This window comes from Vanellus vanellus, assembly GCF_965231255.1.
Source record: "Vanellus vanellus genome assembly, chromosome: 25".
Classification (NCBI taxonomy): domain Eukaryota; kingdom Metazoa; phylum Chordata; class Aves; order Charadriiformes; family Charadriidae; genus Vanellus; species Vanellus vanellus.
In genome coordinates, this window is record NC_138930.1 from 1,198,692 (window position 1) to 1,225,186 (window position 26,495).

General features: G+C 51.9%; 1 protein-coding gene across 5 annotated transcripts in view; it reads left to right on the plus strand.

Moving 5' to 3' along the window:
- The first annotated feature begins 4,581 nt into the window (after positions 1-4,581).
- The window catches only part of GNG7 (G protein subunit gamma 7), a 75,836-nt gene continuing 53,922 nt past the window's right edge, over positions 4,582-26,495 (plus strand). The window contains exons 1-2 of one of the 5 annotated variants that reach the window (XM_082495298.1): positions 4,582-4,701; positions 20,171-20,247. The gene's annotated coding sequence lies outside the window, so the exon portion shown is untranslated. Of the gene's footprint in view, positions 4,702-6,023; positions 6,145-9,058; positions 9,177-20,170; positions 20,248-23,232; positions 23,252-26,495 lie in introns of those variants that run through there. The other 4 variants (XM_082495299.1, XM_082495301.1, XM_082495302.1 and 1 more) reach the window with 4 other exon arrangements.

Below are 26,495 nucleotides of genomic sequence, written 5' to 3' on the forward strand. Positions count from 1 at the left end.
CCGGGGGCACGCGGCCGGGCACCGCCGGAGAGCACATGGACGCACACACCCCCCCACACACACTCTGCAGCACAACCAGCGGCACCGGCCGGTCCCCGTCCCCGTCCCCGTCCCCTCCCCGGTGGGGGACCCCACACCGGTCCTCGTGGGTGGGATGGACAGTGCAATGTGGGGGTGTCGGTGTCACCCTTGGGGACAGTCCCAGGCGTCCCAAGCCCTCCCTGTGCCCCCGTCCCCATGCCATAGTGCTCTGCTTCTGCAGGCAGAGACCCCGGGGCGGGAGCAGCCCCCACACGGTCCCCGCTGCCCCCGAGCCCCCAGCCCTGTGCTGGCACCATGGCCCCTCCTGCCCCCGAGCCCCCCGCCCCGTCCCGGTGCCACAGCCGGAGCCACCAGCCCAAGCACAAAGCATCGGGTCCGAGGGAGGCCCTGACCCAGCACAATCCTGGTGAGCTCCGGCGGGAGACCCCCCCGGCCCCGCAGCCAGCCGGACCCCCCCAGTGCCCCCCGCTGCCCCCCTTCCCACGCAGGATGAGCCCTGCAGCCCCGCTGCGCCGCGATGCCACGGTGATGGGCGCTGCCGCTCCCTGCCGCAGCGCCCCGCCGGCGGTCAGAGTCCCCCCCCTCCCTGCTGTGGGGTGGCCTGGCCCCACACCCCGGGGCCCCCCGACACCCGACAACCACCCCCCCAGCTCTGGTACAGCCCTGCTTGTTCCCCCCATGGCCGGAGCGGGGTCCCCGCGCTGTCACCAGCCCCTCGTCCCAGCGGGGTTTGTCCCCTCGCTCCGGCCCCGCTCACCCTCCGCGCGGCCCCGAGGGGGTGTCCCCGAGGGGGTGTCCCCGGGCAGGCTGGGCCCCCCCGCCCTGCGCCCAGCTCCCCGCACCCCCGGCTTTTTACAACACGACCCGAGCGCCCAGGGGACAAGGTGACATGACGATGTAGCCTTTATTCTAGAAATAGTCTTCCTTCAATAAAGAGATGAGAAATGCTCCCGCGTCTCCGCGGCGCAGCAGTGGGTCCGGGACCCCGCGGGGGGGGCATGGCTCAGCCCGAAGGGGTGAACGGAGGGCTGGGGGCGCATGCGTGTGCATGCGTGTGCATGTGCGTGCATGTGCAGGTGTGTGCATGCGTGTGCATGTCTGCGCAGGCAGGACCGTGTGCGCGCACAGGTGCACACGCAAACACACACACGCATGTACCAGCACCTGTGCCAACGCACATGCACATGCCGTGTGCGCACACGTGCCATAGCGTGTGCACACGTGTGTGCCTGCGTGCCCGCGTGCCCCGGCAGCCCCCCGACACCGGTGGGTGCCCCCCACCCCTCGCTGCCAGCGCGGGCTGGCGTCCCCGTGGGGAGGGGGTGGGAGCGCGGTGCGTGCGTCATCATGCCTGTTGCCATGGAAACCATCTGCTCCCCGGGCGCAGGAGCCGCGTGGGCACACGGGCGCTGGCGGGGGGGTGGCGGGGGGAGCGGGGCTGCTGCAGGCTGCAAGGGCCTTGGCAAGGGCACAGCTTCATGGGGACACCACTGCTCCCTGGGGATGGTCGTGGCTCCGTGGGGACACCACGGCTCCGTGGGGACAGTCACGGCTCAGCGGGGATGGTCACGGCTTTGCAGGGATGGCCGTGGCTCCGTGGGGACAGCCACGGGTCCCTGGGGACAGTTATGGCTCCACGGGATAGTCACGACTCTGCCAGGATGGTCACAGGTCCATGGGGACGCTCAGAGCTCCACGGGGACTGTCACAGCTCCGCAGGGGTGTCACGGCTCCCTGGCACCAGCCATGGGAACTGCTCCTGTCCCCATGTCCCTCCCGTCCCCACGTCCCTCCTGTCCCTGTGTCCCTCCCATGGGCTGGGGGGGGACTGGGACCTTTGGTGGGTGCCGGGGCAGGAGAGTGGGATGGGCACACATAGGTGCAGGGACACGTGGTGCCGGCCCCCACCTGCTGGGACCCCCCGGGACCCCCCGGAGCCACGGAGGCCCAGGCAAGGCTGGGGGGGTCATGGGTATTTGGGGGGTGGCCCCTGGGGCACTGTGACACCAAAACTCGGGACTCCTGTGACGAGACACCCGCAGTGTTTACAGCAGCTCTGCAACACCTTTGGCTCGGGCACAGAAAACCTCTGCCCTCCCTGTTCCCGGTGTCCCGTCCCCACCTCTGTCCCCCTCTTCTGTCCCCCCCCACCCCCCACCCCGGCCAGCGCAGGGGGGACTGGTGCCCGTTGAGTCACTGCGGAGCAGGAGAGGCTCTTCGGGGGATCACGGTCCTGCGGCAGTGTGGGGCGTCCCTTGGGATGCTCCGAGGGATGTGCCTCAAGGGGGTCCTTGGGGTGTCCATCAGGACGTCCCTTGGGCTGTCCCGAGGGATGCAGTGGCCCTCAGAGAAGGCCACTGGCTCCCAGGAGGGGTTGGGTGGCTCTGGCCACTGCCACCCCCTGTGCCCAAGCCTGGCACCCAGTGGCCATCAGAGCACGGGAGCTGGGGGCACCCTGAGCCCCCCGACACCCACGGTGGGGCAGCAGTGCAGGAGCGGGATGGACGGTTCCCCGCAGGCGCCCGGCGCTTCCCCCGGGCTCAGGGTTTAAACAAACCGTTCCTGAGCGTTAATTAGGGATGAGCCATGGCACAGCCGTTTCCTGTCACTCCCCGTCCCCCCGTCCCCCCCCTACCCCCCCCGACGAGGAACCGTTGCTGCAGCCGGTGGTCATAAAAATGCTTAAAAGCACAATTCCAGCGTTTGGGACCCAAACCAGCTCCTGGCACTGTGCGTAATGCCGTATGGTGGCTGTGTGGGACGTCGTCCCTCGTGTCCCCCCCAGGAGGGTGGTGGGGGGAGGCGCCCAGCGGCACTCGTACCGCTTACACCCCTCGGGGTGCTGGCCCGAAGCCGTTGGGTCCCCCCGTGCCCCGGTGTGTGCCCGGTGCAGCCCCAGCTGTGGCCAAAGCGGTTTATCACACGGCGGGTGGAGGCATATGGGAGCAAACTGGATTAGGGGAAAAATCAGCCTTCTTCCCACTAACAGGATTACTGGTTTTCAGCCCGGCCTCGGCACAGCCACTGGTGAGGGCTGGCGTGTGCCCGGCAGCGGGGCCACGTCCCCCCCCCGGGGCAGGGGGAGCCGGCGGGGACAGCCCAGACCCGGCATCTCTCCATCTCAGTTCAAGCTGGGATTGGAACTGCAACTGGTGCGTACTGGTGTGGCCCAGCTGCATGCCAGCACGGCACTGGGATGTGCTGGGGAGCGATGGCTGCAGTACCCTCCGCCCCTCCTCGCCCGGGGATGTGGCTTCGTCCCCCCAGGGTGACTCCCATGGGGGACACCCCGCTGGCACCGCGGCCGGGAGCCAGGCACCACTGGGACCCGGCCGGCCGCGTGCTGGCAGCAGCTGAGGGAATCAAAGCCGCGATTCACGGCCACGCTGGGGCGGTGAGTGCGATTTCCCGCTCCCCCGGTGCCGCCACTGTGACCCCCCCCGGCTGCTGATCCATCCCCGCGGATTTTCCCTCACTGCAGAGGGAGAGCGGCTCTGTCCGGGGTGGGGGGACACCCAAGGCTACGACCCCCCAGCGCACAGGGCTGGGCAGAGCCTGTCCCCTCCCACTGCTGTCCCCCCCCAGGGCTGCAGCACCCGGGGCCGGAGCATCGGGGGGGTCTGGGGGGAACAGTGAGTGGTGTGGGGGACACCGGCCCGTCCTCTCGCCCCCTCCCTGCTGCCGGGCTCTGCAGCCCCCGGGCTGGAAAGGCCCTACCCGGTGGGGGGGGGCGGGCGGTTTGGGGCACCCCGAGTGCCGCAGCAGGGTCACAGGGGGGGTTCCAGGCTCTGTGCCCCCCCCCTGCAGCTGGAAAGGGAAGGGGGGGGCAAAGCAAGGGGGGGAATCGGAGCACGATTCGTCAGGAGGGACCCCGCAGTGGTGTCCGGCGGCTGTCCTCCGTCCTCGTCCCTCAGCCTTCTCCCCGTGGCCGGTGGCCACGCGGCTGTTGGGGGTCCCGGGTGGGCGCAGGAGGCGGTGGCAGGAGGGGACCCGGGGACGTGACCCCGCCGCAGGCCCGTTGCAGCCCGCTGCCGGCCGTGCTGCGGCACACGGCGTGCCCGGGGGTGCCGCGGAGCATCGCCCCCACCGCGCGTCCCCCGCCGGGGCGGGGGGGGCAGCGCAGCACCCCGACTTTTGGGGGGTCCCGCGGGGTCCCGGCCAGGCCGCTCCCAGGGCCCCGGGGAGGGGTGTGGGGGGGAGGACCGGGGGATCCCGTCCCGCTGCCCCCGGTCGCGGTGCCTCGCGCCCCCGGCGCCACGTGCCGCCGCAGCGCGCCCCCTCCCCGCGCGGCGTCCCGGTCATTAATATTAATCAGCTCTACATATGACCGCCCCTTTCCCCGCCCCGAGCGCTGATTGGCCGCCACCCCCGCCGCTCCGCAGCAGGCCCCGCCCTCTCACCGCCCTCCCTCCGCGCCGCCGTCTCAACCGAACCTGGCGGCCGCACCCAGCCCCGCCCCCCCGGCAGGCCGCCCCCCGCGCGCCGCGCGGCGCCAGCGCCCATTGGCAAACGGTGCTGCCAGTCGGGCGGCAGGGGCGGGGCCAGCCCTGCCCGCGCCCGGCCGGGGCTGGGCAGCAGGGTGCGTTGCGCGGCGGCGCTGGTGTCTGAGGCGGCGGCTCTGCTCCTCCGCCCCTCGGTGCCCCGGCCCCGCCGAGACCGGTGAGGAGCCGCCCGCGCCGCGGGGACGGGACGGGACGGGACGGGACGGGACGCGATAGCCGGTCAGCGGGAGGGGACGGCCGGCGCAGGCCGCGGCCTGGCGGAGCCCCCTGCCCGGCCCGGCCCTTCCCCGGGGCCCCTCGCGGCCCGCTGCGGCCCGGGCGGCGGGGCCAGGGGAGGGCCGCTGGGCAGCGTGAGGGGAGCGGTGGGGCGAAGGGAGAGCAATGGGGATGGGGGTGAGGGCCCTTGAGGGGGCCGGGGGCCCTGGGGCTTGAGGTGGGGGTGAGGGGGTCCCAGGGCTGGGGGCGGAGGTGGTTTGGGAGGGGACTGGGGGGGGGTGGTGGTTTGGGGGTTTGGGGCAGGCGGTAGAGGGGTTGGGAGGCCCTGGGGGGGCTGGGAGTGCCGTGGGGTGCGCTGGGCTGGAGTGACGGGGTTGGGGGGGGTGGGGGGCAGGGCTGGGAGAGGGGGAACCCTGGGGCAGGTCGGGGGGGGTTAAGGGGCCCTGGGGGGGGCAGGGAGGGCCCTGGGGGTGCTGGAGCTTGTGGTAGCGGGGTGAAGGATAGGGATGAGAAGCTGGGGGAGGGTATCTGATGGGGGTCACAGGGGGTGGTGGGATGGGGGTATAATTTCTGTGTGAGGATCAGCATGAGGAGGCCATCGGGAGGTGTGTTTGGGGGGGACACAGGGAGGGGCTGTGCTGTATTGGGGGGGAAAAGGTGCAGCAGAAGGGTGTTGGGTGGAAGGGGCTGTCGTGATGGGGGCAGTGGGGCGAGGGGCTGAAGCTGGGGTGGTGAGGGGGGTCTCGGGCTTTTGGGTGGGTGAGGTGAGAGGGTGCAGTCGTAGTTGATGACAGACACAGTTCAGCACCAGCTTGCTTGAGAAGTTGCGTGACTTAACGGGGAATGGGTCTAGACCCTCTTTTGGGGTGTAGAAGGAGGTTGGGAAGCTCATCAGAAGGCCTAATATCACATAATCTATGTGTTGTTTTTTCTGTGTGAGAGCTAATGGTGGGTTGGTATAGAGAGGTTGTGGAGAGAAGGGGAAAATAGCTGGCGGAGTTGATGACTGGTGAAGGATAGTAATGGTAGCCTGCCCGTTCTGGGCAGTACTTTGGAGGCATTAGTGAATTGTAGCGCACGGGTTATATAAAGGAGGGGTAGCTGCAGTATCTGGATTTTCTGTATTATTGAGGTAGAGTGAAGTAGAGGAGATAAGTGGGTGCCGCAGACAAAGAGAGAAATCTGTCTCCTCCTTCTCCTCATTTCCAAATAGAAATGTGGAATGAAAAGCCGGATACTGGCGGGTGTCCTTTAGGAGGTTAAGGAAGGGAAGCGTATGCTGTGTAGGTAAGCAGGGCCTGGAAGGTGTCACGGCGCCTGGTTCGGGAGCTGGAGCTGGGTACCTGATCTCTGCAGCTCATTGGCTTCAACAGTGCTGGAGCAGGTGAATGGGATTTACCTCCATCCTGGGCCATTGCCATCAGGTGTGGCCTTGAATAAAACCCAAATGGACTGTGATAGAGCTGCATTCTGCTCTAAGATATGTTCTCCATTACTGCTTGTAAATGAGGCAAGAAGTTATTGTGGCTTTTAAGGTGCATCTTTAATGGGGTTTGGGTTTTTTTGGGGGGGGGGAAACTGACAACCTTCGGGTTTTTTTATAGCTGTGGGCTTCTTGTAAAACTGACCCGGACAAGTACAACTGTGGTGATTACTACCAGGAGAAAAACTGACTTGTGGTAGACCACAGAAGTCAGTAACTTGATATTTAGTCTTGAGTCTGTAAGTAAACTTGAGGCCTTTTAGGTAATTGCTTGGTTTTCCTAATGTACTGCTTTTCAGAGACTACTTGCTTCTCGAGCATGTAGTACTGAAGTCAAACCTTCACTCTTTGGAGGGTTTTGTGTCTTTAGCTTTCTGCTGTGTGGGACATCCCGTTGTGTGCAGGCAGATGAGCTGATTGCTGCTGGCTTGGGTTCCAAGTCAGCTGCATGATCATAAAGCAAACGCACGGGAGCTCTGTGACTACGTAGCACCGTTTATCATATTCTGGTTGTAGCCAGTATGGGGGAAAATGCACCAAAAAAGCTGGATCAATATGTTTAAATAGAGCTTATTGTCTGAGAGGTTTTCTTCTGCCATCTGTAGCTGTGAAACAAATGGAAATAGCTCTTTTGTGTGGCTGGACTATTGTTCTGGATTTTAATGATTTACACAGGAGGCACTTTTCAACGTACCTACCAGTTTTTCTTCTGTATCCATCTTATCCCTAGATATAGGATTTAACTGGTATTACTTAAGTTAATTAATGCTTTTTGACATTGAGAGTTATCTTAGGAAGGCATTATCCCTCTTTGGAGGTAGGGGAATGGCAGCACACCGGGAGACTGACTTCTCTTGGTTTGAACAGGCAAGAAGAATAATTCAGTGGCCGGGAGAGGAGCGTGTGACTCGGGAGACGTAGGTTTGTCCTCTGCTCATCACACTTCCCCTGTGGCCGGCCCAACTTCTGCCTTCCTGCCCTATTTCCTTATCTGTGAAATGGAGATAACTGCTCTGCCCTACCTCGTGTGCTGGGAGGTTGTCGTGCCCTGAAGTTCATTAGCATAATGAGGCGAGTGCTCGGCTCCCAGACCTGTGGTCCTGCTTGTCCCTGGACTCAGCTCCAGAGGAACTGGACACTGCCCTTCGGAAAACACCAATCTTTATTGCTCGTAACTGCCGCTCTCCGCTTCCTCGCGTGCGAGTAAGGGAGTAGAAGTTGTTGCTGTCGGTAATGGGGAGTCGCGGCTTTCCCTGCCAGAAGTCGTCCCGTTAGCGCAGTGGTGAGTCTGCAGAGCCGTGGGGCTGGCCGAGCGCCAGTGCCTAACTAATCGCCCTCGGAACGGTCTGTTTTGTGTAGGGCTTGAAGTAGCCGCTTGTCCACTCGCCAGCAGCTGGGGGACGTTTCCTTTGATGTCTTCGGGAGGAGGTGGTGAACGGCAGAACTCGAGCTGTTGCTTAAAAAAATCGCCTTCTGGCTGTGAGGATTAGCTCGGGATGGAGAGATCGGATAGTTGGGTTGTCTTGAGTTTGTAGACCCCAAGGCAGCTCTGAACTTGCACGGGTTTGCTAGCCGCTCTTCCAAACGCTGCGGGTGGCAGCAAAGCTGGCGAGAGGGATGGCAATCCTGCTGTGCCGTGGGAAGGCCGTGGGTGGATGACCCAAAAATGATGGCTGCATAAAAAGCAGGGTAAAAGTTTGTAATTGTTTGGGGATTCTTGCACGGGGAGGGTAGAGCAAGAGGAAAAAGGGTTTTATAAAATATTGTATCTCTACCGACGCGGCAGTGGGTGCAGTTTGAATGAAGGGACCCGCTGTGGCTACGGCGCTGGCTCGCTCGGGCGGCTGGTAGGTGGTTTCCCTATCTTTATGAAAAGTCAAAGGAATTGAGATACGAAGGTCTAACAGTTGAACTTTGAGGTGAAAAGCTCTCTATAATTGCTCAAATGTCACTCAAATTGTTTAATTGGTTTAGCCACGGACCAGAAATCTTTCAGTGGGATCCTGTGCCTATAGCAACTTTCAGAATTTCCCAGTTGTAGCATCTCTGGCTTCTTTGGACAGCACGTCAGTTAGTTCCTCTCACCTGTTGCCAGATAATGTGGTATATTATTTCTCTCTTATGGGTTTCCTAGATTGATGTGCAGAACGTCAGAAGAAATTAAATTGGGAAGGGAACAAAACTAAAAGAAAATGTAAATCCAGTTCCCTCCTGCTGTGTGGTCTGACTATCATCACAAGAAGGATAAACCAGCAAAACTGGAGAGAGCTTTTTTTTTTTTTAAAAAAATTAATTTGTCTTAGATTTATGCACTTAGTTTGTGTTCAAAAATAAATTGCTAGAACCTAGAGAGAACTGGAAGAGCCAGACCTTGCTTTTGGGTACCAGCTGGAAGCATCTGCCTTCGGTGGCCGTGTGCGTGTGTAAGCGACGGGCAGTTTGCTCCAGACGCTGCCGCGCCATCCCTCGGCGTTGGCTCCGGCCACACAGACCGTACTGCTGGCACATATAAGAGTCCCCTGTTATCTTCTGCTCGCTTCTGCTTCGCTCTGCTAAAAGGCCTTTTATTAAAATACCAGAACAAATAGGCCATTGTGCAACACAACCACGTTTTCATTTTAAACACTATTTCTGAAAGTGAAAGTTGCTCACGACAGTCTCAAGTTTCTGGTATGTAAATTTTCTCTCCAGCAAACCCACCAATTCCATGAACGCTTTAAAAATATTGCGCAATTGTGCTGCTTTCCTCTTTCTTCCTCCTGCTCCACCCAAATACCTGAAAAGCCAGGAACTAATTTAAAAACAAACTTAAAGTGGTCGTGGTACCAAATTAGTGTGAAAAGGCTGAATATAGCGATCCGCCGTTAATTCTTGATGCTGGTGGTGTTCAGCGCAAGCGGCTGTTGTGCAAGAGGAGCAGTTCTTCAGCTGAAGTATGTTTAATCTGTGTTTTAAGGGGCGTAGGAGCTGGATTTTTCCTGGGAAGGAGTTCTGAATTCAGCTTATATTTCAAACTTGAACATGCTTGAAATCTCCAGTAGTTTTGGATTAGGTTTTTGTTAAATGGGTGGGTAGGGATTGGCTGTGACGTTTAAAAAAAAAAAAAAAAAAAGGAGGAAATTCGGGCATGCTGTTAATGCTGAGACACAAAACAGGAAATTTACTTAAGGATTATGCTTTTTCATAATTTATTGTGTGTTTTTCCCCCTTCCTTCTAACAGATGAGAAAAAGTTTTAAAGTACTCCAGCCTGTGTTGGTTTTGTATAACTGAAAACGTTTCCGAATTTGCGGTTAAAGATAGATTTTTATAAATGGACTTTTAAGAAGCTGGAAAAGCTGAGAAACCTCAGTAACTCCTGCGTCGTTTTATTTTCATTCGACACAAACACGGGGGAAGCGCTAGAAAACGGCCCGGGTCAGAGTGATTTTAAAAATATCTCGCCACTAATGCGAATGTACAAGTCGCAGAATCGGCTCTGGGCTGAAGCCAGCGTGAGGGCTGCGGGCCCGGGGGCGGTGGAAGGATGTTCCTCCTCCTCCCGACACCTCCCGGGTCCCGCTCAGGTGGCAGCGTGGAGATGACAGCCTCCTCTCATGGCTCCAGGGAGCAGCCAGCGAGGGAGATTGACATTCTGCTAATGTTCTCCAAAAGCTGCTCGCTTTTTTTTTTTTTTTTTTTTCAACTTATCCCCTTCAGAAAAAATAAATCTATTTTTAAATATATAGAATAGTTTGGGCTTTTTTGAGCCCCGAGGGCTTTTTGTCCATTTCTGCCTCATCTGCTCGTAGAAAAATGTACAAAGTCTAAATCTTTCTTGTGTTTTAACCCTTTGCAGCTTGTCCTCAGGTTTTACTGCTGCTGTTCTGAAAGTACAGAAGAGTTTCTCGGTGTATGTACTGCTTTTAGGAGGTTATTCCTGCTGCAGTCATGGTTATTCTCATTTCCTCCAGTCTAAGGGTAACTTCTTTTTTTTTTGCTGGCAAAGATCAGTATTTATGCTCAATAAATCATGACATATCATGGCTTCTCTTTTCAGTTACTCGCTATAAATTATGGTACAATTCCCAAACACAAATGTTGTAAATTTAATGTTACTATGCGACTTTCCTGTTGGGGGGGGGAGGCCTGAGAGGATCTCTTTCTTTTCCTTTTTTGAAAGAAAGATCCTTAGTTAAGACCAAGAAATATGACTTTTTTTTGCTTCTAACTTTGGAATTCTGTCTGTAAGTGTAATCCTAGGAGCAGACGCTCTCTGGCCGGCGTGGGGTTGCAGCGTGTGGTTGCAGTGGTGAGGGTGAGCAGATAGCTCCAGGTAACGCCTTTCCAGTGATCGAAAGGAACTGGGATCGTTTTCAAGGAGCGTCACACTCGTAAGTTCTCGGGCAAAGTGCTGGGAAACCATTTTTTTCTGTAAGCCACGAGTGTCGTGAGCACCCGCGGTGGCTCCGGCGTTACGCTGGTGTCAGGCAGGTTTAATTGCAGCTAATCCTGATTAGACGTTGTCGTCATTCCTGTCGTTGAATCCCGCGTGGAGTTACGCGGTTGATCTTGACCCATTGGCTTCCATCCTTGTAAGATACTGTCTGGGAAATCTTGAAACAGACGTGATGTTGATCATCTGGAAGGATATAAAATGAGTTTTTGCCAAGTACGTGTTAAAGCTGGTAACTGGAAGTGGAACACGGCTCCTTGTAACAGCACATTTTCTGCTTAAGTACCGGAACTGGAGCTTAGAAATGGGGAAATAGAGACTCAGTAAGTCATATTCTTTATGTGAGATTTTTGAAGGTATCGGTTTTGAAAAACAAGGAGGGATGAGAAGAATGTACTAAAATAAAGAAATACTATCTAGCAGTTGGTGTCCTGCAAGACTACGAATTGAGTGAAGTTTGGAGATGAAACTGGTCAAGGCTGGAAATTCAACTGTTGATGGTCTTTAAACCATATTTTTGCATGTGGTCAGGGAATCGCTGAGCTGAATTTCCTTGGTTTGGTTTGTTGGTTTCTTGGTGTTTGTTGGTAAAGAAGCAGCACAGGAATTGTATAAATGAAGACGACCCGTGTGCTTTGGTTGCTGTCCTGAGTCAGGTGAAGACACCTGCAGGCAGGATGGGATTCGATGCTGGTTGGTACAACGATTTACTGGGGGGTTTTTTGTGATGAACAGGACCTGGAGATCATTTTCAGATGAATGTGACTGTAAGAAAAGCTCTCAGAGGAATGTAAAAGTAGTTGGAAATAAACTAACCTCTCATCATATCTTTCCCTTCTAATTTATAACCCCGTGCTGCTTTGCCCACAAAGGTTTCCAGCACCATTTGTTTTTCAGAACGTGGGTGTCTGTCCATGAGTGGACCATTCGGTGTGGCCGTTTGGATCGGGTGTGTTTGATCTGAGGTGGGACTGTGCAGCGCACCAGTCTTTTGGGGAACAAACGGATGATTCAGACATACTCAGTACACGTTCCGGCACAGTCAGCAGCAGGAACATGGGTATCTTTATCTCTCAAGTTTCTCCTGCAGCCTCTTTTACTGAGTAGAGTTTGGCTCCTAGCGGTCCTGCCTCCATCTGAAAGAGCTGCTTCAGGCTGTGCTGTGCCTTCTCTGCCCGTGTGAATGCATCCGGGTTTGCTGGTGCGGCGATGCCGGCTGTGCCGGGAAGCGAGCTATAGAACGTGTGTCCCCAGGAGGAGCTGCAGGAGCAATGGGTGGGTTTCTTTAATTCCGTTTTGGTGAGTCCACAGACGATTCTTTGTGTGTTAAAGCGTAAATCCCACCCTGCGCTCTGAAGGGGCTCGCTGCAAGTGTCTTTCTGGGAAAGGCAACAAAATCCGGTATTTTCTGGTGCTTAACCCTGCAGAGGTGCAATGCCCATTTCATTTGTCAGTGCTCAGATGTATGGCGCTGTGGGCCCTTGTAGAAACTTGTTGAGCTTTAGCGCGTTTGCTTTAAAGACTGATCTATTAGTGCATGTGATAAATAGCAGATACACTTTGCGAAGACATCGACAGACATGTACGCAGCATTTTTAACGTAGGACACTGGGATGAAAAAAAGGATTTCACATTTGTTTGCGTAGATATAAGAGGAGCTGTTGCAAGTGACAGCAGCAGCTCTGTGCTCGCAGCATACCAGTGCAGATGGGACTGGTTGTTTGCCAGATATTAGTCATGGGGCACACCTACTTTGGAAGAGTAGCCTGTGGGTTTAGAGAAGTAATTATTTTCTAACAGCCCTGTGGGGCACAAGCAATTCAGCTTGGGGAGGACAAGGAAGGGCTTGCTCCAGAATGTTAGTTAAAAAATTGTGTGCATATGAGCTGCAGCTGGGGACGACTTGACTAGAATTTAATTTGTCCAGGCATTGTTCATTACAGGCGTCGTGGAAGACACGAGCTTCTGAAGGCTGAAACAATTACTGACCTGATAGAGCTTTCGTGGCTAATTGCGCTGGAAGTGGGATCGTGCGAGCCGTGGTGGGCAGCCTTTCAACTGGTGCGGGGAAGAAGCTGAACTGCTCCGATTTCAGACTTTCTGGTTGACGGTCCGGCTTAGCCCTTCATCCTGCAGAGCCGCTCCCTTGTAGCAATTAGCGCCGTTCTGTGTTAGGGACCTTGGGGTGAGCGACCGAGAGCGGCTCTAGCTGAACTGCAGTGCTTGCACGGGTCAGTATGAAGCTTGAAGAAGTCAGCGCTTCTGACTGATCACAAAATTCTTCTTTCTCTGGTTGCTAATTAGATGGTTAACATTCTTTGCCTTATTATCCCACCCTCAGCTTTTCTTTCTGGGGATCTAGGCTGACACTCTGTAGAGGCTTCTAAGGAGCACTTAACTCTTACATATCCTAAATAGTCTAAAAACAAACCACTGTTTTGGTGCATTTGTGAAAAGTATTTGTGGTGTGTACGTGTGAAAAACAAAATTATGTGCTCTAGATTTAACATTTTTGTTAGGAGTACACATGATATTGACTCAATCTTAATGTTACATCACATTTTCCTATTTCTTCTGGCTTGTGGATGTTTCTGGGGACAATTCCAGCACAGAGTGGCTGTAGCTGTGACTTCTGAAGGACTACATTGCCAGTTGGTTGCCAGAAGGCAAGGGTCTTGTCAGGATATAGGCGATAGATGCTTTCCTACTTGCTGGTGAAGACTATCTTTGTGATAGCCAAGGTAAGACTATTTTTGCCCATTCTAGCAGGGCAGTGAGTGGACTTTAATTTCGTTTTAATAGTTTTGGCGACTCCATGGGTTATGTGTAAGAAAAGCCCATTAATGCAGGTAGCCCCTGGCTTTGCTGGAGAGGGTTCTTCACCCTCTTGAAAATCCACGATTTTTTATTTTTTGTTTTAACGTGTGAAAAATGCTGTTCCTGTGTTATCTGGAAATAGTTCTCACCTTTGGAATAATATTGTTCGGCAGCGCTGGAGAGGCATCGTGCTCAAAATAGCAGCAGCTGCCATAGGCCAGGATGGAGCGGAGTCGAGTGAGTTGTGTTGTCAGTCATGGGAACATAAATCCAATTCCACCTGCAGATGAGCATTCCCGAAATAGAAGAGGGTTGTCAACTAACAGAGGAGATGTATTGTGTGCATCTCTTTGGTGTGCTGTTACTGCGCTCCCTCTGTACTGCGCTGAGGGGGGGGGAAAAAAATAAATTAAAAGTTGCTGTGGTTTAGCTGTAGCTCGAGAGAGTAACCACTTCCTACTCTCTTCAGTAAATAACAGCTGGGAGAGGTTGTTTGGCTAATAACTGTGTACGCTGTTATTTTGTAGGTGAAACACAATCTGTCTGCAGGCAAACCACCCTGATTAAACAGTGTGCTGCTCCCTGATTTCGGAGGGCAGTTCTGCTAGCCCGGGGAAGATGCGAATGTCTCCGGGGTCAGGAAGAGCACCCGGGGAAGGCTGGCGGAGGGGCAGGAAATCTTGTTTCAGGCTTAACAAAGCTAACTGCTAGTGGGGTAGGAAATTCGTTAACACCCAGCGCCGAGGGAGGGGCCGCAGGCTGGCAGGAGGATTGCCGCTGCTGGAGGTAATAAATTTCAGCGCCTTTCTGAATTTTTAACCGTGAGGATCCTGGTGAGCGCTCCTGAGGCTTTTCAGGTTCAAAGTTCTCCCCCGTGCAGGCGTTCGCCCTGTAGTTTGAGAAGCCAAAGAGTCTCTGGTGCAGCTGTTTTTCTTTTAAGAGCTTCCCGAATCTGCTAACTTTCTTCATTTAACCGTTTTAGCTTGATTTAATCATGTAATCCTTGAAACTCTTGTCCCCTGCACAAATAAAGCCTTCCTCCTTCATATTTTCCATGTGCAGACTGCTGGGATGTGCTGTAATTAGGGGTTCAAATTCCTGCGGGACTGATTGCATCGAGCTAACCCCGGTGCTGGTGCCCTTGGGTCGGGTTTTGGACCACCAGGCAGAGCAATGCGATGGGCTTCTGTAGAGAAGTTGTCCAAATGCTACTTGGTTTTTTTTTTTAAGTGCATACAAGGTAAAAATTAATCAAATGCAGTATTTTTTTTTTAATTACTGCCAAAGGGTTTGATGTTGGCTCTGTTTCTCTCCATCTTTCCCTTGTTGGCTGTTTGCTTGCTGGGAACGGTACTGCACTGTACATTCCCACTCCTTCAGACCCAAGAAACGAGGGACCTGCTGGCTTAACCTGTAGCCTTATGCTGATTAAAAATAAAATATAACGGCTGAGTGGGGAGAAGGATACTCTTGGACACTTTCCGTTTAATCCTGTAACAGTATGTGAGAGGCTTTTGTCCACGTCTTCTGCATTTGTTCTGCTTAACGTTGGCTGATCCTTGAGCTTGCTCACAGGTTGCCTCTGACCAGGGGTGTTTCCTCTTCCAAGTGCTGGTAGCTCTGGGCAATCATAAATTGTAGAATTCTTAAAACGTTTTTTATTTTCACATTTTAAAATACGAGGCACTTCACCCTGGGGCCAGCATAGTTATGTAGCTCAAACTTAAGGGAGATTATCAAAGTAAAAATCCATTTTCACTAGCAGTGTTTAATTTTGTCTAAGAAAAATAGAGGATGATGAAATTTGACAGTGCTCTTACTCTTGATTCTTATACCTTCCTCCCAGGATAACAGCGTTATTCTAATTTACAGGGTTGTTGGGGAACGAGTTGTTGGAGTAGAAAGTTAAGGAGTGGGTGAACCTGTTACATGGTCTAACACTTGTCCCTAATGCCTGCGCGCGGTTCCCTTAGACCGCAGGAAATGAGCAGGGTAAAGAATTCGGGGAGCAGCACGCTTGCTGGCAGCTTTGTCGCCAAGTGCTCTTTTCAAGGTTTTGCGAGCTGTATAAATGCGCTAGGAAAGAATGAATTCGTAAGTGAGAGCTCATAAATTTGTGACCTCTCTCACCCTTGCGCCAAGAGCTGGCAAGTACCTCTCTGTGGACGGGAACTCGCTTGTGTCTTTGCATGACCAGATTTACAGAAGATTCAGCTCTAATCCATTTCTATAAATGGATTATTAGTTTGCTTTCCTGGTTTATGTGACACTGAAACAGATCTCATTAGGAGTGGCCTTTCTGTGGCACTTGAAGGCTTTTTCAGTTTTCCACCGGTCATGGTTGCTGCTCTGATCTTGCGAGGTTTGTTCTGGCAGTTGAGACTCCATTAGCTGGTGTGAGTGAGGATGACCATGCTACTGCACGTGGGTGCAAAGAGGAGAGTTGAAATCATGTTGCCAGAAGTCAGCTTGGCTCTCAGCATGCTGTGGACTCCTGCTGCTGTCTTCTGTATGATGTGAACCGTACTCGGTGTTTCGATGGTAGAATGAGCATCACTCTGAGCTCCTGCTGAAGTTGGCCCATTGTGGGGGATGCAGGTTCTGATGATCTTGGTTAATCCCAGTGGCTGGGCGACAAATTGCTTTGCAACATGTTCAGCCAGCTCATAAGGACCCTATATGTATCTGTAAGGTTCTGGCGTTGTGTCGTGGCTGTGGGTGAAGGGGGTGATGTTCCTGGTGGGTACAGGGATGGAGCAGTAGTGGTGCTCTGTCTCTGGGACAACAGATTTCAAGAACTTCCCAAGTCTCTGATTGCAGATTTTTAGGAGAGTCAACATGGTTATAACAAAGCGGTTGAGATTTTTTTCAACGCCGGCTTAGTAAGGGAGCAAATAATTGCTGCTTAAGAAGCTTTCGATAAAAGATACCAAAAAAGGGCAAAGTATTATTCGAATACCTCTTTCTAAGTATGTTTTATCAAAAAGGCTTATTTCTGTGATGCTCTCAAGGACAGCAAAGCTTGTTATGTGAGTAGTTTTGCTATAAATACAGGGACTGGGGATTAAAAACAAATGGTAAACGACTCTGTTAAAAACCAGCGAACATACGTTTTGTTTTGTGGTGCCATCTCGTAATCCTAAGTAATTTTGCTTAATATTTCAGAGCATGAAGCTGCGTGTTGAAAGCACTGCTGTTTTGTTGTCCGTCGCTGCAGTGCAGCTGAGCAGGGATGGTGCTGTGCCGTGTCACACGGGCTTTTGTCCTTGCATTCGTGGAAAAACAGCGAGTCCTGCATGGCCAGCGGGAGATGCGTGGTTCTGCGGAGGCACCTTCGGGCAGAGCACACTGCTCTGGCAACTGGGTACAGGGCCGGGGGTTGTTGCGTGATGGACAGAGCGATGTTGTGGCTTTGGGAAGTGAACACAGATATGGTTGCTGATGTGCTGCTGCCTTGTTCATAGTCTTTTGTCTCTTTTTTTTTTTTTTTTTTTTTTTTTTTTACACTTCAATTTGTTTAGAACCTGTCTTTGAATGCTAGGGCTATTTTTTTGGTGGGGGTGAAGTGATAAAGGTACTCAAAAGGAAAGGTTTAGCGAGGGTGATGCAGATGGCACCGCTGATGCAGGCTTTCTCTGGGCCCATCTGTGGAGTCTACACACCTCTGGCAGCAAAGAAAAAGAACAATTTACATCAACTTAAAATGGTCTGGCTTAGTTCTGTTTTATTTCATGTGTTACCTTGTCAGGCTTCAGCTGCAGCAGCCTCCCCTGTGCTCTCTCCTCGCTCGTGGTTGCAGTTTCGGGGGCTTTCTCAGGGGGGAGCTGGAGGCGGACACCCGTCCGGACGGAGCGTCTGGGACCCCCGTGCCTCTTCGGCAGTGGAGGGGTTTCACAAAATTTTGGCAGTTGTCTCTGGATTTTAGCCCAGAGAGTAGGGTTGATACGAAAGGGAACAAACACCTCTCTGTTCCAGTACGCGGGCTGGTAGATATTGATGCCTTGTGGGTTGGACTGGAGTGAGTCTAGCGGGTGTCTTAATGCAGCAGAATTCTTGGAAGGGTGAGGGGAGTTGATGTTTCACATGTCGTCTTAGCAGTGCCCGGTGAAGGGTTTGTCTGAGAGCCGGGTCAGCGCTGCAGCAGCTGATGGTGCTCAGAAGCTGCAGGTAGGAGAGCGGTGCTGGGCCGCTGGGTGCCGTGGCTGTGCCTGGAGCCTGCCCGTCCCCGGCCAGGCGTGTGGCACGGGGCCTCTGGCGTCTCTTCCGCAGGGCAGATGTGCCACACAGGCAGCAGACGGTTAATGCACCTCCGTGTCCATCTCATGCTCTTGGGGGACTCCCAGTCGTGCTGCTTTAAGGCAGAAGAGGGTCCTGCAGGTGCAGGTTGGAGGTGGTTTGCCCTCATGACCGTACCAGACAAGTAATGGGGTTGACACATTTTAAGTTTGCACCTTTCAGACTACGTAACTCTGCAGTCCTTGTGGCAAGCCAGCTCACAACGCCGCTGCCGCTTCTCATCCTTAATGGCAGCGGCAGCTTAAAACGCCCTAATGTGTGTGAGTGCGTCTGATCTCGGTGCCTTCAGCGCACTGGAGCGACTGCTCTTGCTGTTTGGATGAGAGAGAGGTTTGAAGAACAAATAGATGACTATTTCTAATTCTGATTTATATTGTTTCCTGCGAAGCTGTCCCCTCTGCGGGGGAAACACAGTGGAGCCATAACAGGAACAAGCAAACATCCCGCGCTTCCTGGTGACTGTAATGACTCTGCTGACTTGAAATGCATCATTGCTTTAGTCTATCACTAGCTGACTTTTATCTAGGGTGTTTTTTACTGTTAATGATTAGACATTAAACAGTTCCCTCCAGAAACAAGCTCTGCAGCTACTTGCCCTGGCAGAGCTGGCAGCATCTGTTTCAGTGCTGTTGCCATGAAAACGGGCCGAGCACCGGCCCCAGCCCTGGTGCTGCCCTGTGGCCCCTTACAGCACCAGCCGGAGTCACCCGCTTGTTTTTATCACACCTTAAAGGAAACCCAAGCTTGCAAAAGCTTTACCTAAAATAATAATGTGCGTATTTTCTATTCCCTTTGTGCTTTCTTCCATTAAATGTTCTAGGATGAATCGGACGCTTCTCTTCTAATAGCCCTGGGGGGCTCTCGGTAGCCTTCTGTTTGCAGGGGCTGCTGGAAACGCTGAGGTGACTGCCTGTCATCACAAATTAAATACTAAAGTCATATCTGGAGCTTCGGACACGATGCAATGTAAACATAAATGTGACGAGGATATTTACCCTTAAGTCAATGACAAATCTTGCCCGACGTTGGTGGAGGCAGGGTTTTATCAGAGGTGTTTTCAAAGGTACAAATTAAACACTGTGAAGGTTCCTGAAGAAAGGTGTATTAGTAAATCACAGCTCTGTAACTGGGTCTTGGGCACATGCCCACCCCAAGTTCTGTTCTTTATGTTGTGTTTAAAAAGAAACAAAACTAAAAACAACAAAAAAATGCTGGGGTCTAAAACTTGTGTGGCTGCGTGTGAGGGTAGTGCTACGGCTGTAGCTGTGATGAGGACATGGGGGAAAGGGTTTGGGATCTGTGCACAGCCACTTTTGTGTCCTGTCATCGTTTCTTGTGCCCTGCGGGGTGGTATTTATGAGGCCAGAGCTGCTTAGGTCCTGCCTGGTAAACCCCTACCTAAGATTTCCTCAGTTTCCTTCTGGTTGTTGTGTGATGGGTCCAAATTCCTCATTTTCTTTTGCAATTTTCATTATCTGCCCCTCGACAAAGGAATATAATGCAGCAATTTTCCTAACCTAAATAGTGATTCTGAATGACTGTATTTCCATCTCCCCTTTAACTTGTGCTTAATTTAAGTGTGTGGGCTTTTTAATTTGATCGTTGTGGGGAGGAACAAAAAATGAAATGCTGCAGATATGCCTTCCTCTTCCCTTTCTTTAGTGAAATCTGTCTTTGTCATTCTTTTTCTCTTTGACTTCCATGAGTTGCTCAAGCTATTTTTCTCTGGTTTCTTTTGTTGTAGCTTCTATATCGCAGCCTTACATCTTTAGAAATATATAATGCATGTATGTGACTGCTTCCTTGCCTTCACAGCAGCATTGTTGTCAGCATATGACAAATAACCTGTGATTGATGGCTGACTAAGCATTCGGAATATTTCTTCATTCTTTGTGTGCCTAATAATATTTTTCTCTTGTGCATAGGGAGGCACAAGTGGATGGTATCTCTTGTGCCGATGGAGCCATCTTCAGACTCAGATATGAAATTGCACTGCTGCAGGCAGGTGCTCTGCCTCTGTGGCAGGAGTCAGCCCTAAAGCTGGACGACCGTCATAGCTGCGAATCACTGCGTCCATGTGACGTGTCCCTCGTGCTTACCGGGTGACTTTACGTAGTTCTGTAATAGCCAAGTCTAGCCTGGTTTCAAGCAGGGAGAAAATAGTGCCTGTGTCTGTCAGCGTAAAAAGGGTCTTTGTAGCCATACGGCTGCTATGTCTGCCCTCAGTAAATGGGAAAGGAAAAAAAAAAAAAGGTGTGAGGTGCTTCAGCTGGTTGGATCAAAGCCTGACGCTCGGAGTAGCAGGCATTCCCTGCAGGAACGTTTTAATTGCTGAAAACTCTCTCCATTTCCTTTTTTTTTTTTTTTTTTTTTTTTTTAGGAGAGCTGTCCCTTTTCAAGCCAGAGAGCGCATCTGCCTTTGTGCTGAAGAAGGTGGTGTGAGCACTCTCTGAGCAGGTACGTTTACGCAGCAGTACACCACAGAGCCATCCAAACCATCTCTCCTGCCCCACAGTTAATATTCCACAGCTTTGTATCCTTGACTCCCCAAACCAGGGATATCTTAGGAGGGGCGTAGTGTGAATGTGCTGGCAGCACGCTCAGCGTCCGCTCAGAGACAGTTTGACCAAAGTGAGTGTATAAAACTACCCCAGGGTCACAGCTGACGTGTAGCTGTTGCCTGTAAGTTGGATGCTTATTCTGAATTACACTCTTTTTCTGTGATGACTGTTACCGTATCACAGTATCACCACTCATTAGATGTTATAATATTCTCCAGGGTAGATGCAGTTGTGCCATGCATTATCTAGCACACAATTCCAAGTGAAAAGATTTATGTTTCGATAGGATGATATAAAGGTACCTTCAAGGTTATTAGTTAAAACTGACCTACCTTTAGAGCAGCTCTTCCAAAAGGCACTCACGCTTCCTTCCTCAAAGCGACATACCAGGCAGGGGAGCGTTAGTAGAATTGCTTGTTGCCTCTGACTTTGCCTCTTGGGCAGAAATTGTTTTTGAAGAGATGCCGAGAAGGTGTGGGTGTTCCGTGTCCTTCGGTGGGGCTGATTTTGGAGTCTCCAAGAGAGGGCAGTGTGTCCCTGGCAGTGGGACCTGCAGCATCAGCTGCCAGGCGCTCACCGCTTCTGAGAAACGGCATAAGCTCCAGAAGGCTGAGAGAGCGTAAGTCCTTGAAACCATTTGAAATGAGTAATTGACTGGCAGGCTCATTAGCAAATGTCTTAGGAGCTGTGGATCGCCATGTGACTGTTGGTCCTTTCCCCAGACTCTGGCAGGGATACGGCAGCGCTTCCTCTTGCCTCACTTTCCTGAAAAATGTCCCCTGTCTGTCCCACTTGCGTCATTTTGCCCTACTTTTTGCACTTGGTGTCTCCTCCAAGAGGGGAACGATGTTTGTGGGGTCAGCATAGAGCTTTGCTGTGAGTCAGAGTCAACTGGAGACTTAATTCAAAACATAAGGAACTGGGGAGAAAAACAAAAAAAGGAAAACTAGTGGAGGTTGTTATATTGTAATGCTTTGCCTTAGGGCTCCAAACAGGCGATGCTTATGCCAGTCTCCATCTCAAAAGCAAATCTTTGTTCACCGAAGAGGCAGATTGTTATTGAAGTATGAAAGCGTGTGTCTCTCCCCAGCCCAGTGGGCTTTTTTCCCCTTTTAAGCTGTTTCTGCAGCAGGGCCTGGGAATGAGTTGTCCCTGCTGGGTTTGGCTTCTGTTTTCAGGACCCGTCTGTGAAGCCTTTCGTTTGGTTCAGCTCCACGTGGTGAATAACCAGCAGTTCTCTGCTGCCGGTCAGGACTCGCACAGACCAATCTGTTATGTATGAAGCAGTTTTTTTAATGCTGTCAGTTTTTGCCCAGTTCCTAAAGTTACATGAAGGCACCTTTATTGGTGACTGCACCTTGCAGAAATGGTGCTGCGCTGGCCTAGCAATCACTGATACATCAAGAGCGCCGTTTCCCAGCGTTCATTAAGGCATTTATTTTTCTTACCAATTGACTGGATAAAATTGCTTGATAGCCCCTAGAAGATAGGGCACTTATATAACGTGAAAGCACATTGAAATAACCTCAAAAGTTGCTTTGAGATAAAAACGTGTCCCAGGAGAGACGTACATATTTAAAACAAAACTATTAACCTCGCTTCTAAATCCTTCCTCGAGACATTTTTCTTCTTCCCCTTCTCGCTTTCTGTAATGGCAGAACGGGGTGAATTTTACCCATCTGGTGGAAAAGGGGGGAAGATCCCCTCCCTGGGGAGTGCTTTATTGCTGGCTTGGAAGCCACGCTAGTTTGTCGTCATTTTTTTGTGTGTGTGGTGTTTTTAGTGATTTAAAGTCAACAACCTGTTGATGTTTAGTACTTGTTTTACTGGAACAATCCCTGAATTGGTGGTGCAGCCTATGAAAATAGCAATACTTTATGCCGTTCAGCTGCTTGCCATAATATTTAAAAGCAAATGCCTGCGTACTTTTCTAATGGCACTTTAAGAATTATAAACCTCAGCATCCCATCTGTGTTTGGCTCTGGTATTTACAGTGTAATGAATTCTCCCTTGCTGCTTCAGCTGGATACTCTTTCACCTCTTCTTCCTGTTTCAAGCAGTTGTTAAGTTGGTGTACATTTTAAAATTCCTCCAATTTTTAGGAGGTTGTCAGGGACATAAAAGAACTACTTGTATCGCTTATTTGCCAGGCAGAGGCATTGAGCTAATCTAATTACGTTAAACCTAAGCATCCCCGGAGTAAAGCAGTGTATTGTCACTGGTTTGATCTGTTTTGAACAGCTGGAGGCATTTGCTAAAACTGAAAATTTTTTTTTTTTTTTTTATAGGAATAAACTTTCTCTATAAGCAAACATTTTTGTTTGCTGCGGATATAAAGATTTTTTTGTTGCTATTCTTAATCTGTCCTCTACAAGGAGGAAAAGGTGATTTTTTTGGATGAAAGTAAGTTGGAAAGTCCGGGAACATATCTAGTGTATCTCCTAGCAAAAGAAGGCTGTTGCTACAGCTCATTTTTGTTCCATTAATGTTTGTGCATTTTTAAACTTAATTTTCCAAACAGCTTCAGGAAGTTGGCATCCCATAACTAAGATTTTTAAAAATAGCTCTGTTACTGCTGAAATAAGTCCTGTTATTTCCATGGACTGCTGTCCTGAGTGTATTACTGGCTCTCTAAAACTTTGGAAGTGTTTAATGAGATACTGCTAGGCAGGGTTGTAACCCCAAATATTTACTGAGGAATTAGTTTGTCCCGTTTCTTTAAAGAATGAACTCTTGCAAATGGAATGCTGCTGTCTGCAAGGTTTATTTTAAACTTTTTCCTCTTTTGCTCAGAGGAAAAACAAAGCCTGAGTAGGAACGCGTGATTGCGTAGTAACTGTGCTTCCGCGTACCCCCGGCTGCCCGCAGACCCCTCCGCTCGCTGCAGAATGGCTGCGCAGGTAAATACGGTGCTCGCGTCCCGCAGCTCCGGGCTGGTCCTCCTCCTTCACCTCTGCTCCTTTTCCTTGGATCGATGAGCGTTTAAGGCATTTCATGCTTCAACTTCAGTTATGAATTACTGTGTTTTTTCCACAGGGCTGGGTGCTCGAGAGTTGCACCTTCCCCCACGCGAAACGGCTCAGGCGTAGATGCCTTTGTGTGTGCGGCCACACCGGGGTGCCGGGCTGCCTCCTGTCCTCCCGCGGCGCAGCTGCTAGCGATGCCTCCCGCTGCTCCGCGCGCGGACCCCGCAGGAGCTGAGCTCCACGGGAGCAGCTGCTGGTCGGGCTTTGCCTTTGGAGGGACTTTAAAGTGACAAGTGTGGTAGCACGGCTCCTGTCAAATGGCTCCTGCGGCTTTCAAGCTTGAAGCGTAGGTCCCTCGAGGTGCGAAGCACTGCAGGACGCAGGGAAGGCCCTTTTCGCTTGCCTCTCCTCCAAGCCTTCCCTTTTTAGGACTTAAAAAATGTTCCAGAGCGAGTTGCCAGGACAGACTTCCTAGCAACTTCACAATTAGTGATTTGCTTCCAAAAGCAAATGTGCGCTGGCTGTGGCAGCTGTTACTTAGCAAAAATCCTGGGCTGTGTGCTGGAAAATGGCAGTTCTGTGGACAAGGGAAAAAGAAGCTGCTCATCCCTTGGAGGAGTTAATGGGGAAAAGTTAGACTTTATCCAGGGTAAAGAGAGAGCTTGTATTTTGCATTGGTTGCCCAGATGCAATTGTTTGATAATGTTTTACTATTTATAGGTGTATATTTTTAGATACATGGTGAAGTCTACCACTGGACCAAGATCTTTTGCCTATTATTAGAGCACTAAGTAGCAGAATTAAACCGGGAGTTGGTTATCCCATTAAAATTATTTAATTTTGAGTGTGATCTGAGCAATTTCACCTTCAGTTGTGTGTTTCTCTCCCTTTAACTTCGCCAACATGTCGGCACTGGGGGAACCCAAACTTCTGGCGTGGGTCTGCGCCCTGCTTGCCCACAGTGAGAAGATGCGCCACGCTGCGCAGCAGGTCGTTACCTCATGTAATTGCAGCCCTGCTCTGAATCACAGTCTCGTGCTGATGCATCTCGGTGTCGGTTCGTTATCTGCGGGTCAGCAGTACCTGCCAGTAATGCTTTAACGTAGCCCTGTGGTACGGCATGTAACAGTTCCCAGGTTCCTTGATTACGGAGCCATCAGGCATCTTAAAAGGAGCCTTTTGCTATTTGATGGCGTCACTTTTCATGAGCTGTTCTGCGTTACCTAACGACGCCGAACGAGGCCGTGTTGTTCGCTGGGCCGGGGAGCCCAGAGCTCCCTTCCAGCCCCACGGCTGTGCTGCTGCCTGCCGTGGGCTGCGTCACCCCGCTCGTACCGGAGCGGGACTCCCTTCTGGAACGGGAATGCCGAGGCTGGTCTGCACAAGTAGTATGCTGACTGGCTGTGATTCTTCTACAGTGCTCGAAATCTTTGAGCTCTGATAGCAAAGTGAGCAGACTGCAGGCTGGGGTTAGTCTTTAGAGCCTGTGCAAATGCAGTTTTTTCTAGTTCTCACTTTAAAACCCCAAGTCAGATTGGCAAGGGCACTGCACATCCACCTTCATTTGCAGCGGGGGTGGGCTTGGTGGCTTGTGCACCATATGACTGCAGCGTCTTTAACTTCTATGTTTTGTCGTGTATTCAAGCGTTCTTAAAGATCCTAAGGACTAGTGACACCGTCAGCAGTTACTCGCTACAGAAGGATGAAGTTTTGACTCTTGTGTTCCTAAGTTCTCTCTGATCTTTTCATAGAACTTCTTATTAATCACAGTTGGAATAGTTGATAGCGTCGCCTGCCGGCCCGCTCCGCAATCTGCCGGATCTTGGAAAGTCGGAGGGAAGTAAAGCGAGTTCTTCCTGCCAGTGAGCTGGATGATCCTTGTGGAAAGGCTCTTCTGCAGAGATGGCCTCCCACCGAGTTCCTGGCACCGCAGGTTTTCTGGTGGGCCGGAATGGATGATCCGGCTTCCTTCAAGCCTTGCCCTGACTTTGAGGGAACGTTGGCAGCTGCAGGCTCCGGGCCGGGGAAATGCTTTGCATTACCAACTGTTGCTGCTTCCAGTTAGTTCGGAAAGGAATTCCCCTTCTCGCTGCCCACACCCACTGCCAGGTATCTCTTAAAGTGCTGGTACTCGCATTGCGAGCCGCGCGCATGTTCACAGAGTGGGCTTGAGCAAGGAGTTCTGGCCCACACCATAAACAGGACATGGGTCAAGAAGGTCCAAATATAACAAGTTTTTTTTTTTCCCAAACATTCCCACGACAAGTAGCCATTTCTAATGAGAATGGTAGAGCCACTCTGAGCCTTGCGCGACGACTTTTAGGTTCTTTGTTCAGGCTTTTTTTGCCAGCGAGTGCTGGTGTGCAATATCCGCCTGGAGGAAATTGCAGCCCGCTTATCGCCTGGGTAGGAAACGGTACGAGTGGGAGATAGGGCAGTGTCTGCCGGGAGCGTGGCTGCCCATGCACGGAGAGGTATGTGCTAAATGGTGAACGCTGTACTTAACGTACCGGGGGCCGGCTGACTTACTGAAGACCTTTTGCCAGCTGTGAAGTGCCAGCCGGCGTCGCCTGATGAATGGCAGCAGGAGCACGTCCAGTTAGTTTACCTCCTTGGCTTTAGCCGTCTTGTTTTCGATGTCAGTAAACAGGAGTGTGTGCGGTCATGCTTCGCTCGGCGAGCTCGGTCACGCTGCTGGATATCGTGTTCTTTACCTTTGCACTGGGGAAAGCGTGGAAGGAAGGAGGGGGCAGAGTTTATTCCAGCACGCTGAGGTCAGGCTTGTTTTCCCTCTCTGAGCAAGAACAGACCAGCCCCTGGAGTCGGATTCCGCAAGCCTGTAAACAAAAGGCTCGTTTCTGCGGAAAGCCAAAGATGGTATTGTGTTCAGCTGGAAAGTTGTTGGGTTGGGTTTTTTTGTTGTTGGTTTTTTTTTTTTTTTTTTTTTTTTTTTTTTTTTCCCCTGCTGCAAACTTTTCCTTATGTATTAACTTCCAGTTCAAAAGTCCGTGCAGGAGAAATGCTGATACAGTTCATCAGGTGTAGTTTGGGGGTCTCTGCAAAGCTGGCACCGATCGCCAACCGGCGGAGGGGGAAGCGGGGAGGACCCCGCGCAGGAGGCTGCTCCCGCAGCCGCGCTGGCCCCTGCCGCATTTCCCTCCAGCCGAGCAGGGGGCTT